The sequence below is a fragment of the Caretta caretta genome, chromosome 1 (genome assembly GCF_965140235.1).
Source record: "Caretta caretta isolate rCarCar2 chromosome 1, rCarCar1.hap1, whole genome shotgun sequence".
NCBI classification, from domain to species: domain Eukaryota; kingdom Metazoa; phylum Chordata; order Testudines; family Cheloniidae; genus Caretta; species Caretta caretta.
In genome coordinates this window covers 82,567,894-82,581,868 of record NC_134206.1, presented here as the reverse complement: position 1 = coordinate 82,581,868, position 13,975 = coordinate 82,567,894, and the positions used below count along the sequence as shown (strand labels likewise).

Here is a 13,975-nt window from a genome sequence, read left to right as displayed (position 1 = left end):
CTATTCTTTTTAAACTTGGTTGACATTTTCCTTGACAAGCACACTTTACTGCACAAGATCAGTGGGGAAATTGGCAGGGAAGAAAAAAATTCTGCCTCTGCTGAAAGAGAGAACGCCTGTCTTGCCTTTGGGAATATAGGTCTGGCGCTGACCCCTTCTGAAGCCAATAACGACTGGTAAATCAGTCAATATAAGTAAAATATTTGGTTGCTTACAGTGTTGCCTTTTTATATAAGAAGTTAACAAGGGGCTGTTTAGCTAATGTATTTAAATCAGCCTGGCAATAAAAATGTTGGGTGTGAACATAAAGCCTTTAAATCCATCCATTAGCAGCTAACAAATAAAATTATTAAATCGGTGAAAACTTAAACATTAAAACATCCCCTTAAGAACTGCTGGCAGCCACAGTTAAAACTAGAGGAGGGCGAAAAAAATGATGTGGAAATAACATGTTAAGTGTAGCTTCTGGTCTTCAAGATCCCTGGCTTTCATAATCCAATATTTATGATGCTACTTAGTTACCAAAATAGAAGGCAGAAAGACAATAGAGCTGTTTAGCAAAGACATATCTATTTGGATTATAAACTGAACGACTGACCCATGCTCCCTGAGTATCTTTAGGATGAGACAAACTAAAAGAGTTGACAGTACCATATCAACAGACGTCTCTTTTCAGGAAATAAATTAAATAATATTGCTATCTGAGCATTAGTGGTGACTTCCAATACCAACATGCAGTCGTTCTGATACTTTGGGGGCAACATATTTTAAAGCATTTATAGCACAGTTAAATAACAAACATGCTAAGGCCAGTTGCATCCCTGGTGAGCCATAACTTACTTGAAGGCAATGCAGTTACCTCTAGCGTTGATTTTCTTGGGCTCAGAGTTCATAGAAGTAATTTTAGAATGCAGTGTGTCCTAGTGGAGGGGGCACTGGACTGGGAGTCAAAGGCCCTGGGTTTTATTTCTGGCTCTGCCACTGACTTTAGCAAGTCACTTCACTGTCCTGTGCCTCTATTTCCCCTCGTACCCCATTTGTTTGCCTTTCCTATTTCAATTGTAAGCTCTTTTGGACAAGAACTTTCTCACAGTATGGCTGAAGTCCTGGCCCCATTGAAGTCAATGGAAATTTGGTGCTGTATGTTTGCAGAACACATAGCAAAAGGGGGAATAATAATAAAGATGATCTTTCGTACCACGAAAGATCAGTTGTGAATATGAAGAAAATAATTCAAACAAACTTTATTTCCTACCCACACTGCAGATTTCTTTGGCCAGATATTGTCTCTCTGAATAACGGTCTCCGAAACAAGCACACACATACCCAGATAAAGCAGCGTTATTATATGCCCATGTTCTGAATGTCAACAGCCTGTCCCTACATTGGTCATTCCTATTAGTTGTGTGTTGTTCTGTACATGACTGGTGAGTAGTTCCTGTTGTGCGGTCAGTGGGTGCAAATGTGTGAACTACTTTCTGAACCCTAGAATCCACTCTAGAATACAGTGCTACTCCGTGACTTCTGTTGTGGAAGTCACTGGAAGAATAGTTTCTCCATGGGTTTTGAGTTGGTATCCAGAATCAGGGAGGAAACTTCCATCCTGCAGGTTTGTTGGTATATGTCTGTGCATACTTGGCCACCAAAGTTTGGCCCTTTATCCACACTGCAATTCATCCTATGCACAGGACTCCCACTATCACTGAGAATGCACAACTGCATAATAGGCTGTGCAGGTCAGAGAGCAAAATGTTGCCAGCAACATTGCACTTAGTTCTCCTGGTGGGGCAGCAGGAAGAAAGAACCAGAAGCTCTTTGGGCCTGATGGGCTCAACAGCCTTTCCAAGGTGCCTGTGGCTTAACCTTCAGTTTTCTATGCTCCAAATCCTATAGTCCTTACTTAGCGCTTACTCACACCTTACTGAGGAAAATCTCACTCTGAAGTCAAAAGGAGGCTTGTCTGAGTGAAAAAATTAAGTAGGGACTTCAAGATTTGGCCCAATATTTTAACATATTTTGTTCGGTATAATTTGTCTCGTAAGCACCCAGTTTCAGTTTGAGCATTGTGTGTTTTAAATGGTCTGCTATGAAAATTCAATTTTTTAAAAAGATGTCCATGAGAGTAACATTTACTGTACATACTAGTCACTGCTTCTGTGTTCTCTAATCTGAGTGTTTGTTTTTTTTTAAAAAAAATCCCGTCATTTATACCACTGCAAATCCAGCAAAGCTTATCTGGAAAAGGTAACACACTACCTGAGGGCTGTCTGACCTGTTCCACTGAGACGCTCTGAAGTATGGAACCACCATGGGAGCCATGCTGTCTAGGAATGGGATGAGAAGATTGAGACAAAGGGCCTCAGCATGGGATTTCTTGGGGGTTTTCCTTGTAGTGGGTCTCTTATGTTCCCCCATCCTGTTAGCAGATGTAAAAACCCTGTAGGAAGCTGCAGAAGTTCCACAGACTCATTGAGGTACGTGGAGATTGTCAATTCCCCTGGGGGTGGGAGTGGCTCCCTGGGAAGAGGAAATTAGGGAGCAAGGGGCAACCAACCTCACGGAGGAAGGTCAGGCTGAGGTTTTTGCAGCATGCTGTGTTATTTTTTTTGAGTTACAAATCAAGCCAAACCCCAGAAAGGGGTGAGTTTAGGCACTAATTTAGAGTCTTTGCATGCTCTTGAGGGGAGGATTAGGAGCATAGCTCATTCATTCCCAGAATCCACACAGATAGCTCATATGCTCCAGCTTTGTGGACTGAACCCTCAGCACATTATGCAGGGAGGGAAGAGGCCTCTGTCCCTGGATGGAACAATTAGGGAGAAATTTTCCTTATGGAATTTCCCTCCTCTTACCATCCTTCAACAGGTTTTACCACAAGAAGGGTCAGTCTGGACTACATTCATTTCCTTCTGTTACTCTGGGGAAAATGTGGTCTTTCAGCTAAGATTCAACCCTGCAGTCTTTTTAGACTTTAATCAGGCCAGACTCCTTTAGTAGTCAATGGTAGTTGAGGGAGCTCACCAGGCCTTTGTGGGATTGGGCCTTTAGTGTTCAGAAAGAGCAATAAAATAATAGTAATTCCATATCCCATTATTCTAAGTAGACATGGGTTCAAGCTACAAAATTCAGATCTGGATCTACATCTGGATTTCAAACACTCCAAAAATCAGGATTCTTCATATCTGAAATGCTGATCTGGACCCATCTCCAGTTCTAAGAGGTCTCCTTACATTATTCAGTATCTCAAGCTTCAATCTTTGACAGTGCTGAGTGCCCACAATACCTGCTACCTTCAACAGGAGTTGGAGCCATTCAGCTTATCATTGGATCAATTCCTTTGTGAGGATATTTGGCTAACTGCATGTTAAAATAACAACTATGTACTTTGTCTCACTCTTAGGCCTTGTCTACACTACTGCAGTAAGTCGACCTAAGTTATGAATAACATAACTGGAGTCGACGTAGCTAAGGTTGACTTACCGCAGTGTCTAAACCATGGTGCGTCGATGGAAGACACTCTCCCATCGACTTACCGTACTCTTTTTGAAGAGGTGGAGTACCAGAGTTGACCAGAGAGCTTTCTGCCTTTGATTTTGCGGGTCTTCACTAGACCTGCTAAATCAACACCCGCTGCATCCATTGCAGCAGTGCTGATCTACTGGTAAGTGTAGACATAGGGTTGCCAACTCTGATTGAAGCTATTCTGGGAGTTTTTCTTCCAACATGACATAATGTCATTAATTGTACTGTACCTATTAAAATCTCCCGGATTGCTTTCAATAGTCACTGGGAGATTGATGCCAATTCCAGTAGACTTCCGGCCAAAATGGGAGGGTTAGCACCCTATATAGACATGGCCTTAGACCCCTACAAAGAATAACAAATTTTCATCTGTTCATCTTTAACTCGCTTCTTTATAATTTATTATGCCATTCCTTAAATCCATGTTTCCTAGGGGAATATTGTGTGATATAAGTTCATAGGTACCTTTTAAGTATATATAAGTAATGGCTTATTATGCTATGGAGTCATTTATTTATACTATAACTTATATCACTGTGTGGACCAAATCCTAAAGTCCATACTTACAGACTCACTAGATTATATCTATTATATCCGGTCCTGAGAAAGGTAGTGTGGAGCCTCACAATTCAATTCAATGAGACTTTATTGGCATGACAAGCTACAGAATTGTTACTAACATACAACGAAAAGTCAGACCTCTCAGGTATCAGTCAGAAATAGATACAATCCATACAGGACAGGGTTATACACTGTGTTTGAGGTTTGATCCCTTGTGTTCATTTGCCATTACTCTCAATTCTGGATCTACATAGAGCACAGACAGTTCATGAAGAGCTTGTTCTTCATCAAGACCAGCCCATCTCCCGTTTCCCCAATGCACAGAAGGAATGCATTTTGGCCAGTTTACATGCATCCCAGACCCCCGATGACCCCTCCCCCATTTAATTAGGCTACCTCAGTGCATTCATTTAATTCCATACATACACACAAGAGATAGAAAGTAGAGAGGTCAGATGATACAGCCACAGGTGTGGGGAAAGTTAAGGGGGCAGGTCCTGAGATTTCAACCCTAGAAAACCCTGGGATGCCCTGGGGATACACCCAAACGTGGGACTAGTGACCAAACAATAAGGTAAAATAGGAGAGAGACCTTCCCACTCAGATCTCACTTTATCTCCTTACTCCTAGTCTCCAAAAAGTTTGGACTGGCTAGCTAGTCCTGGAACTCCCACAGGTGTCAGCAGTGTCTGCAAAAGGCAATGCATAAGGCAGCTTGCTCACTTGCTCTTTAATGGTTTGGAGGAGGAGGAGGGAGGAATAAACATGCACATAATCCTCCTTACAGTACGGAGCTTCCTCTCACAAATGATTTGCAGTATGTTATTGCTATTTTTGTTTTTAGGTATTTGGGAGCTGCTCAGATTCTTCATAAATATTCCATGATTATATTCCATATGAATATGAAGAGAGAGTGAGGGAGGCCAGAACAAACCCTAAGATGTACAATGTAATAGAATAACGCAACCTATTCCCAGTGGTGCACCAGGCCTGCTCTGAAGAACTGGGGTGGGGACTGGATTATGGCTCCACTTACTCCTTCCCCTTTAGAGTAATATGAGACCCAAAGAGGTTGTGAAAGGGCTAGAAAAGGAGGGAGTGTGCATGTCCTGGAACCTTGAGCAGGGTGCACATTAGAGGGTTGCAATTCTTGTGTTCTTCACCTTGGCACACTCCATGCCAGAGGCAGGAATGTCAGGGAGCTCAGTTGTTATTCAGGCAAACTATCAAAAATCAGTAGGAGTTTTCCTGAATAAGGACTTCTGGATTTGGGCCTATGTGAGCCACGTATGTTGAAAAAGGTGGTCCTAATCCTCTGTGCCCCACTCTGGCAAAACTCCCATTAACTGGAGTTTTGCCCATATAAGGAGGTAAGACGCTCAAGGCCAAGACCAGTGTCAATAAAACCTTCTGTAATTCAAGGACTCTACATCTCATTTACTAATGAAATATCCATCCCTAGCATACTCATCAAAACATTATTGCCCATCTGAAAGAGATATTTGAACGAAGAGAAGGAATATGATATTACAACACAGCCCCACTGGGTAGCCAAAAGTGCCAGCTACAAATGAAGAACCGAAAACTGAGGTCCTTTCTCAGGCCAACTCCCATTGACATCAGCGGGAGTTTTGCCGCTGTGTGATCTGAATAGAAACTGAGTAAGAACTGCAGAATTTAGCTTAAAATGCATGAGGACTGTTGCTTTTATGCAAACATGGCTGCAAATATTAGAGACCATATTGTGTTATATCATTTGAAAAAATTGTCCTTTAATGCTGTCTAGAAAACTTCATTTGTAATCAATATCCTGATCAAAGAATAGAAAAAAATGTAGGAGCAAGTAATGCACTTTAAAAACAACAAAGAAGGCTGAATTTTTCATATAATCAGTGGAAGAATCATTTTATAGTGTTTCCCATGTAATTAATGCCAGTCCTGTTTAGCCAATGTAAAATACTCATTAGCAATTACTTAACTATACATATATTAAAGCTTAATTAGTAAATAAATTAAGCATAAAATTAATTGCTTTAATCAGTGGGCTTTTAATATTGTAATTATCACTTGATACGTTAGGGCATGTTAAGAATACTTTTTGCCAAAAAATACATTGTTAATTAATCATTAAAACTTATCTTACTACATGCTCATTAATGATTTATTACAGATGCTGGGCCAAATTCTTCTCTCAGTTACAGCAAAGCTAGCTCCATTGAAGTCAATAGAGCTTCATTGGTATAAATGAGAGGAGAGTTTGGTCCTGTTAATTTAAATTTAAAGTGTTACTCAGAGCTCACTGCCATAGATAGAATTCCTTAGCTTCTTGCTTGGTTTAATATGACACTAGCCTGTTTCTTTATGGCCATGTGCTATTGTATATAAGGCAGAAGAATGGGACTCAGAAGACTGGTGTTTTATTTCCAGCCCTGACACTGATCAGCTGTTTGAACTTGAGTAAGTTGCTTCACCTCTCTGTATCTCTGTTTTCCATCTTACCCTTTGTCTGTTTAGATCACAAGCTCTTCAGGTAGACACTATGTCTTAATATGTGTATGTATAGCACTTAAGACAATGGGCCTCCAATCTTGAATGAGGCCTCTAGGCAGTACTGAAGTACAAAAATAAATTATAATAATGGACAAAGAATGTAGTAGAAATGGTACCGTTCTGCTGTGGGTTGGGTGTCAAATGACAGGCATCCTGCACAAGGGATCTCTCCCTACAGTGCAACTTGGAACACAATTCTGTGGCTGAAATAGTGTCTGTGGAATGGTTGTCTCAGCATTCCACAGACTTATGCCTTCCCCTCCAACCCAGAGGGAACTCTTCTATGCACAACCTATTTCCCCAAGCACAGATTCTTCTCTCAGATTCATTGATGTAAAACTGGAGCAAATACACTCAAATCAATGGTATTGCTCCAGATTTACACTGGTGTAACCGAAATCAGAATCTGACCTTCAGGTTGTGCACTGAGTCCATGATTTGGTCTAATCTAAAATATGAGGCTTGCAGCTGTTTAGTTTTGGAATATGATGTCCAGTTTTCATAATTGTGAACTGCAGAATACGGAGTTAGCACACTTGATGGCAACATTCCTTCTATTGGTAAAATTTTATGAAACTTACACTTCATTTTGTTGTGATGGAAGTAATAACTGTTACTTCTAGATGGAAGTTGAGGTCACTTATCAGATCCTAGTTGTTACACAACACCTTACGGGATCTGACCTGAAGTCTCTAAATGAAAAGTAGTTATATCTTTAGTTCTATGTTTTTTGGCATACTCTGGGTTGAGCTTTGTAAGAGTTCATTCAAGTCTCGGTGTCCATGCTAAGAAAACAAATACCTCCCAAAACACACGCATACACTTTTTCTTTCTTGCTTTCTTGGCTGAGAAAGAAAGAAAGAAAGAAAGAAAGAAAGAAAGAAAGAAAGAAAGAAAGAAAGAAAGTGGGTCGGTGCTTTAAAGAGAATACAGTTTGATTCTCAGCACCACTAAATAAATAAAGGAAAAAATAATTACAGCAGTGGAATCATCTGTGAGTTCTGGAGTTTCGATCTGTTCACTAGATAAAGGGGCCCTTCCTTCAGACTGTTTTCCATTGAGGGAAAGAAAGAGGGCATGGGAACTATGAAAAAGCTGTTTGATCATGTTAACCACCTTCTGGAGTACCTGCAACACTAAAACAAGCTAATCTATAATACACATAGTTTCTGTTGATTTCCACACTCGGCATATACTTTTTCATGGTGTATTATAATAAGCATTTTCTAGAGTGTAGGGTCTCTGGGCCCCATGATACCCTCTGCTTCCACAAGTGGGGGGAAGCCAAAAATAGATGAACTGGCTAGGGGAGTTATATAATGGGGAGGGCGCATTATACCAGCTCTGATGGATTCTCTTTCCCTCAAATTTGTGGGCCAAACCCAAACAATATACTAAACAAGCTTGGCCCTCTGTCCCATGGAACCACCCTCCAGGGCAAGCTCTAGGGCAGCTGCAGGTCAAGGGAGCTCCTGACAGCACAGCTCTTGCAAAACCTGTGCTGCCCAAGTGCAGTAAGGTGTTTGGGGCAGGGAGGGGCCCACAGGGGAAATAGTAATCTGAGAGTGCCCAGGGCGTTTGGAGAGTGAAATCCATGAGTGAATGTGGCAAACCCTCTTCCCACCTCTGCATGATGCAGGAATACAAAGGGAAGCTCCTGAGTTGAATCTTGTGGAATTGCAACTGCCCTGTATGGATGTGTAGAAAAGAAAGTGGCCTTATGGAAATTTTTTTGCAACCAACTCTGATGCAGTTCTCATTTGCAGTTACAATTAATAGTTTTTGTGTCTTTGTAGTGCAGTATATAGCTCTGTGGCTTGTGCTTCTGATTGGGGGATTTTTGTGACCTAACTCTTGCTATATGAAAGTGCAATATAATAATACTTTATCCTCTCCCAAAGGCACCATATGCCACCTACAGGTACCATGTGCATAGATGCTGTCAGAAAATGGCAGCTTCACAGTACACAAAGCTGAAGGTAACATTTCATAGCATCTCTAAATGCATTTTAAAAAAAGATAGTGTAAAAAGCAGGCATAATAAGGAATGATTTTAAAATATAGAATGTTTAGTACAACATAAATGACAATATGGCTACAAAGCTTCTGGTCTTTTAAGCCACATCCTTCTCACCTTACTCACACAAGAAATCCCTTTTAAGCCAATGGGACAATTCACATGAGTAGAGGGAGCAGGGTTTCACACTCTGTAGCATGTGTCAATATAGATTATCATTCTACATGCAGACAGATCAATGTAATTTTTTTTTTTAAAAAAACAAAGCTAAAAAATATGAGTTATTTGTTTGATGAAAAATTGGTGGCATCCTCACTTTTCGTTTTACACAAAATTAGCCTTAGTTCCACCAGTTATATTGGGGAAACTATTTTAATCTTACAGTTCAAGTCCTCTTAATAAATGTAGGCCTTAGCTTCCCCATCTGTAAAATGAGGATAGTAATACTTGCCTCTTTTGTACAGCACTTTGAGAACTTTTGATGCAAAGTTCCAGATAAGAGCTAGGTCTTATTATTATATGATAGAAAATTAAATCAATCCAGCTAAACTGGTGCAAATCCTTAATGTAGATGCACTTAAACTAGTTTAAATCATGTTTTATTTGGGTTATCTTAATTTGGTAATTTACCAACAAGCTAAACCAAATTAAGTGAGAGTTAAATCAGTTTAAGTGTATCTACATTAGGAATTTGCACCAGTTTAGCAAGATTGATTTAAAATCAATTTAGTTAAACCAGTGCAACTTTTCTCCTAGAGACAAGGCTTAAGAGATGCAGAAGTTTTCAAATTTTATTCTGAGTTATTAAAACAACAACTTTTTTATTTTTATTTTAAACTTTTACTACAATTTAAATATGACAAATAGCTGCTGTATAAGCTGTGTACAACTAGGGTGACTTTAATTAATTTGATTTGCTGCAGCACCCAAGGCATAACCAATGAATTACAGTGGAGGATTAAACTCCCTTTTCCATGGCTACCATCGCAAAGCAACTCTTCAGCAGCTTAGTGGTATGTAGCTATGAAACCTATGTCTACTGTAACATTTCAAAAAGCAATCTGTCTACAGGGCTCAGCAGCCATTTTGTTCTCAGAAGTTGGTGCACTCTTTAACTGAGAAAACATACACACACTCTGCTCTCTCTCTCTCATGAAGACTTTATTTTTGTTTTTCACTGTACTTCCCCCTTAATCTAAAAAAAAATCTCAGAGTGATTTACATCTTTTTCTCTGTTGTTTATGAAAGATAAACAGTATGTACTGTTAAAACAAGCATCCCAACTGGACTTTACCTTGCCTCTTGAAATGTGCAGCTGTCACTGCTCTTGGAGTGTGGTGGTCAAAAATGTCAGTGTCCTGGTGAGGTCATAGTTTGAAGTAAAATAGTTTTATTAATAATCATTGCACCCATATAACCACGGATGTCATCAGGTGAGCCAGTAAGGAAAACAACTATAAACTTAAGACGAGAACCATTTTATTCCTGCCCTTGTCACTACATGCACTGGAAAGGAACCATATAGGCCCTTTTTTAGCTAGTAATGTGTAATGTAGTAAGACAGGAATAAGCAGAGTAGAAAGCACCTGTCAGCTCTATTTCCCACTCTCCTTGATTAGCATGAAACATTAATAGGGCTCTCAGAAATTCTGGTCTGAAATGGGCTTTGCCTGAAATCATGTCTGTCTTTACTGCACAAAAGCCGCTGTCATTAAAAAAGGGCAGATAACTAAAGTAGACTCTTTCTTGAAATTTATACCATTTTTTTCATACAATGACAAATTATTTTAATAATAGGAATTGCACACGCTGCCATTTGTATAATGTTTCCCATAAAATTCCCCCATTAAATTTGCTCCTCTACTTGACTCATCTCTTTTTTTAAAAAAAAAATGACAAACACAAAATGATACATCATGCTTTCTTACAAAGAATTGAAAATGAACATACTGTAATGGGTTAACATACGTTTTAATAAAATTTTCATTGTTGCACATTTCACTTTTTGGTACTGAGAGCCATGGCTGTATCAGTAACCCCAGGCGATGCCTAAGGATAAAACAAATCATATGGTAGTGAACTATTTTCACCTATTTATCCTTCTACTGAAAATATATTCATAAATACAAAATGAAGCTAAGATATGTAGCCAGTAAAACTGTACATAACAAAGATATTTCCTCGTGTTGGTATTCTATTGTTTTTTTATAATATACTTTCTATGTTTCTAAAATCCTTGAGCTTATGTTTTTATTTGTTATGTAAGTAGTATGTAACTGAGCCATTTTAATTTTGTTTTCCAATAATTGACGGTAACAAATATTGAATCCATATGGGTAAACAAAATCTTAGTATACAACATGTTTTGAGGTTTAATACATGAGCCAAAAAATATGTACACATCTGTTTATCTAGAGGCTGGAGTTTTCAGATGCAGAAACTTTTTATTCGGGTTATATATAGATATTTCTGTGTAGACAATCTATTAGTTTGAAAGGATATATGCCATTGAACTTGTCCCTCTATGCATTGGCTAGCACATTAAAATGTTTGTTGGATAGGATTATCTCAGAGCATACACACTGAAAGAAATGCCTGGATACAAAATGTACTATACTGTAGTGTTTTTAAAATAATACGTCTACCAGAAAATTATGGAAATTATTAACATTTCACTATAATATACTGTAAATAATACAAAGCTGTAAAATTAAGCTACTTGCAGATACATTTAATCAAGTATGTTTCTAAGTTAACTATAATTTATTGCCTATCTGCAGAGTTTTGAAGGTGAAATCATACACTAAGAAGAAATGAACAGATGCACTTACTGTATATTGGTTAGGAAAATATCAGGCTTTTCAAGAACATTTGAAATCTAAAAATACTGAGCTCTGTCTCTTTCTCTTTCCACTGAAATGCTGTTTCACCTCAATAGCCTATTAGGACAGTACTAAAAAAGTATATTGAAAACAACAGAAAACAGGGAGTGAAATGTAAGTACATTATTTCTTCAACCTGCCACAAGGAAGCAAAATGGCTAAACTAACAAAGTAAATAAGTTTCCAGCAAATTAGTAAGTTGGAGACGATTTGGTATTACTAGTAAGAAACCTTTCTAAGTATATAGGATTATAGGGGAATATGTGATTAATAAAACTTGGAACTTTTATTTTTTACTGATTAATATTTTTTCTTTATGAATGACAATGTCTGTTTCACACTTAACTGTTGTTAGCTGCTGTTATTTTCAGAATGTATAACCTTCTACAAGAGCAGAATCACAGTTTTCATTAGTGAGAGTTTTAACTATCTGCTTCCATAGATGCAATGCTGATGAGAAACTACTGCACTTATAAGCCTGCTCCAAGTGATTGGATAACGTTACTTGGCACTTTAATTGTTGGGTAAACAAGTTCTGATATTTTTAATGTCTGGTAGTTAGTCCAAACCCGAACCAGATGTAAGGAGATAAATAGAATCCTCAAACATGGAATAGTCAATGAGAACACATTATGAAAAATGACTGGGGATGGTTTTTGGTGTGATGTGTGGGTTTTTTTTTTTTTTTTTTTTTTACACAATATGGAATTTAGCCTTCCTAGCCAAATGCCAATCAATAAGTCTATATGGAACAAAAAGCTCAATTCTAAAACTGTTAATATATAGCAATTGTATAAAAGGTATAATGCATATTTGCTATCCATGGTACATTTTCTAGTAAAAATGCTTTGCAGTCTGCTAGCTTGTCAATCTTTAATAGAAACTCATCAATTATTTGTGGGCAGGAGATTGAAGCAACTAATAACTCAAATATAATCCTCCATTTCAGTGCATCAGTAGCTCTAAATTAATGCCTGATTTTTTCCCTTAAAATAAGTTGAAATAAATAAATAAATGGAGATATAAAAATATATATGCATCATTTGGATAAGCAGGTAAGCATCTCAATATTAGGCATTACCTCTGACAAAGAAATAAGAGCTACCAAGTTTTTACTGATGGATATTTTCCTTAAAATGAAGAACAAATATGATTTGTCCTACATTCTTACTTGGCTACTTTAAAATATTTCTGCAACATCAAAATTAATTGCAATTTTGCCAGATAGATCCAAACACTAACATTGCTTTAAAAATGCTAACTTCAACTTTTCACTTGAGTGACCTCATTCCCTGATAATCTGAACTATGGATATTATATATATATAACTTGTAGGTGGGACATGCAGCATTCCTCATAAAACAAAGTCTACTCATTTCACCTAATTACAAATGAAACTTCTCTGACATTAATAGGCAGTAAAGCAAATTTATAGGCAGACATAGAACATTTCAGTCAAAAAAGTTAGCCTCCAACTTGATAGAAGGCAGGTTTTGCCAATCACATGCCATGAATCTACCCCCCTCTGACCCCAGCCATCTCTCAGATAGCAGATACTGGCATTCTTTGCACATCAGAAATGCGCCAGCAGAGACCATTCATGAGGGAAATAGGAAAGCAAGTCACATTTGAGCAGACAACAAATGCTCCGAAACCTTGACCCACTGCATGCAACAGTGAGTGAGCCACAAACCCAGCACCCAGCCATATTAGGATGAACAGCAATTGCAGGTTTTCTGACCTAGGATCCAGTCCTGCTGTAGTATACGCTATTCCCTGTATACAGCTGTTTTAAAAAAAAAATAAAAGGAGTTTTGCATTATCATTTTAAGCTAGTACCCGTAGAACAGCACAGAATAGATGACACACTTACTGTAATGTCCCATGAAGCAAAGTTCCCATCTAGAGAGAGAGGCACTCTTTGCATTATTCCACTCCCTGCAAAAGGGTTAACCATTATGAAGAAACATTATGCCAGACATTAGCAGACAGCCTACTTAGATATTACATTTTTCCACACATGATAAATCCTGGGTAAACCTGTTTTTCTTTTTAAACACCTTGCAGAGTGATGCCTGGCACTGCATCTAGTTGCCAAAGCACAATCAATATGGAAGGAGCGGTATTTTATGATTGGAGAAGTTGTTGTGTTTTTGGTGGTGAAATTCATTATTTAGTATCTGAACCCTCAGCATTTCAGTATCATTTATTCATAAAGTCCCTTTTTGCCAGGAGGAAATGGATACAGCTGTAGAGAGAGAGAGTGCGAGAGAGAGAGAGAGAGAGAGGGAGAGAGAGGGAGACGGATTGATGATATTGATCAGGTACCATCTTGAAACAAAGGCTAGGTGCTCTATTTTAGTTGACAACTGTGACACATAAAAAACAAGCAAGAGAGGGGGAAGGCTAGGGCCTTGAACATCACAGGCTTTAGAAAGCGTTT

At 38.4% G+C, this 13,975-nt stretch overlaps 1 long non-coding RNA gene across 2 annotated transcripts in view; it reads right to left on the bottom strand.

The window, feature by feature from the left end:
- LOC125637856 (uncharacterized) overlaps positions 1 to 13,678 on the bottom strand; it is a 223,932-nt gene extending 210,254 nt beyond the window's left edge. Inside the window, exon 1 of one of the 2 annotated variants that reach the window (XR_012668805.1) lies at positions 13,406 to 13,678. This is a non-coding gene — a long non-coding RNA (uncharacterized LOC125637856). The remainder of the gene's footprint in view (positions 1 to 13,405) is intronic. The other variant, XR_007357093.2, reaches the window with a different exon arrangement.
- Positions 13,679 to 13,975: the final 297 nt, after the last annotated feature.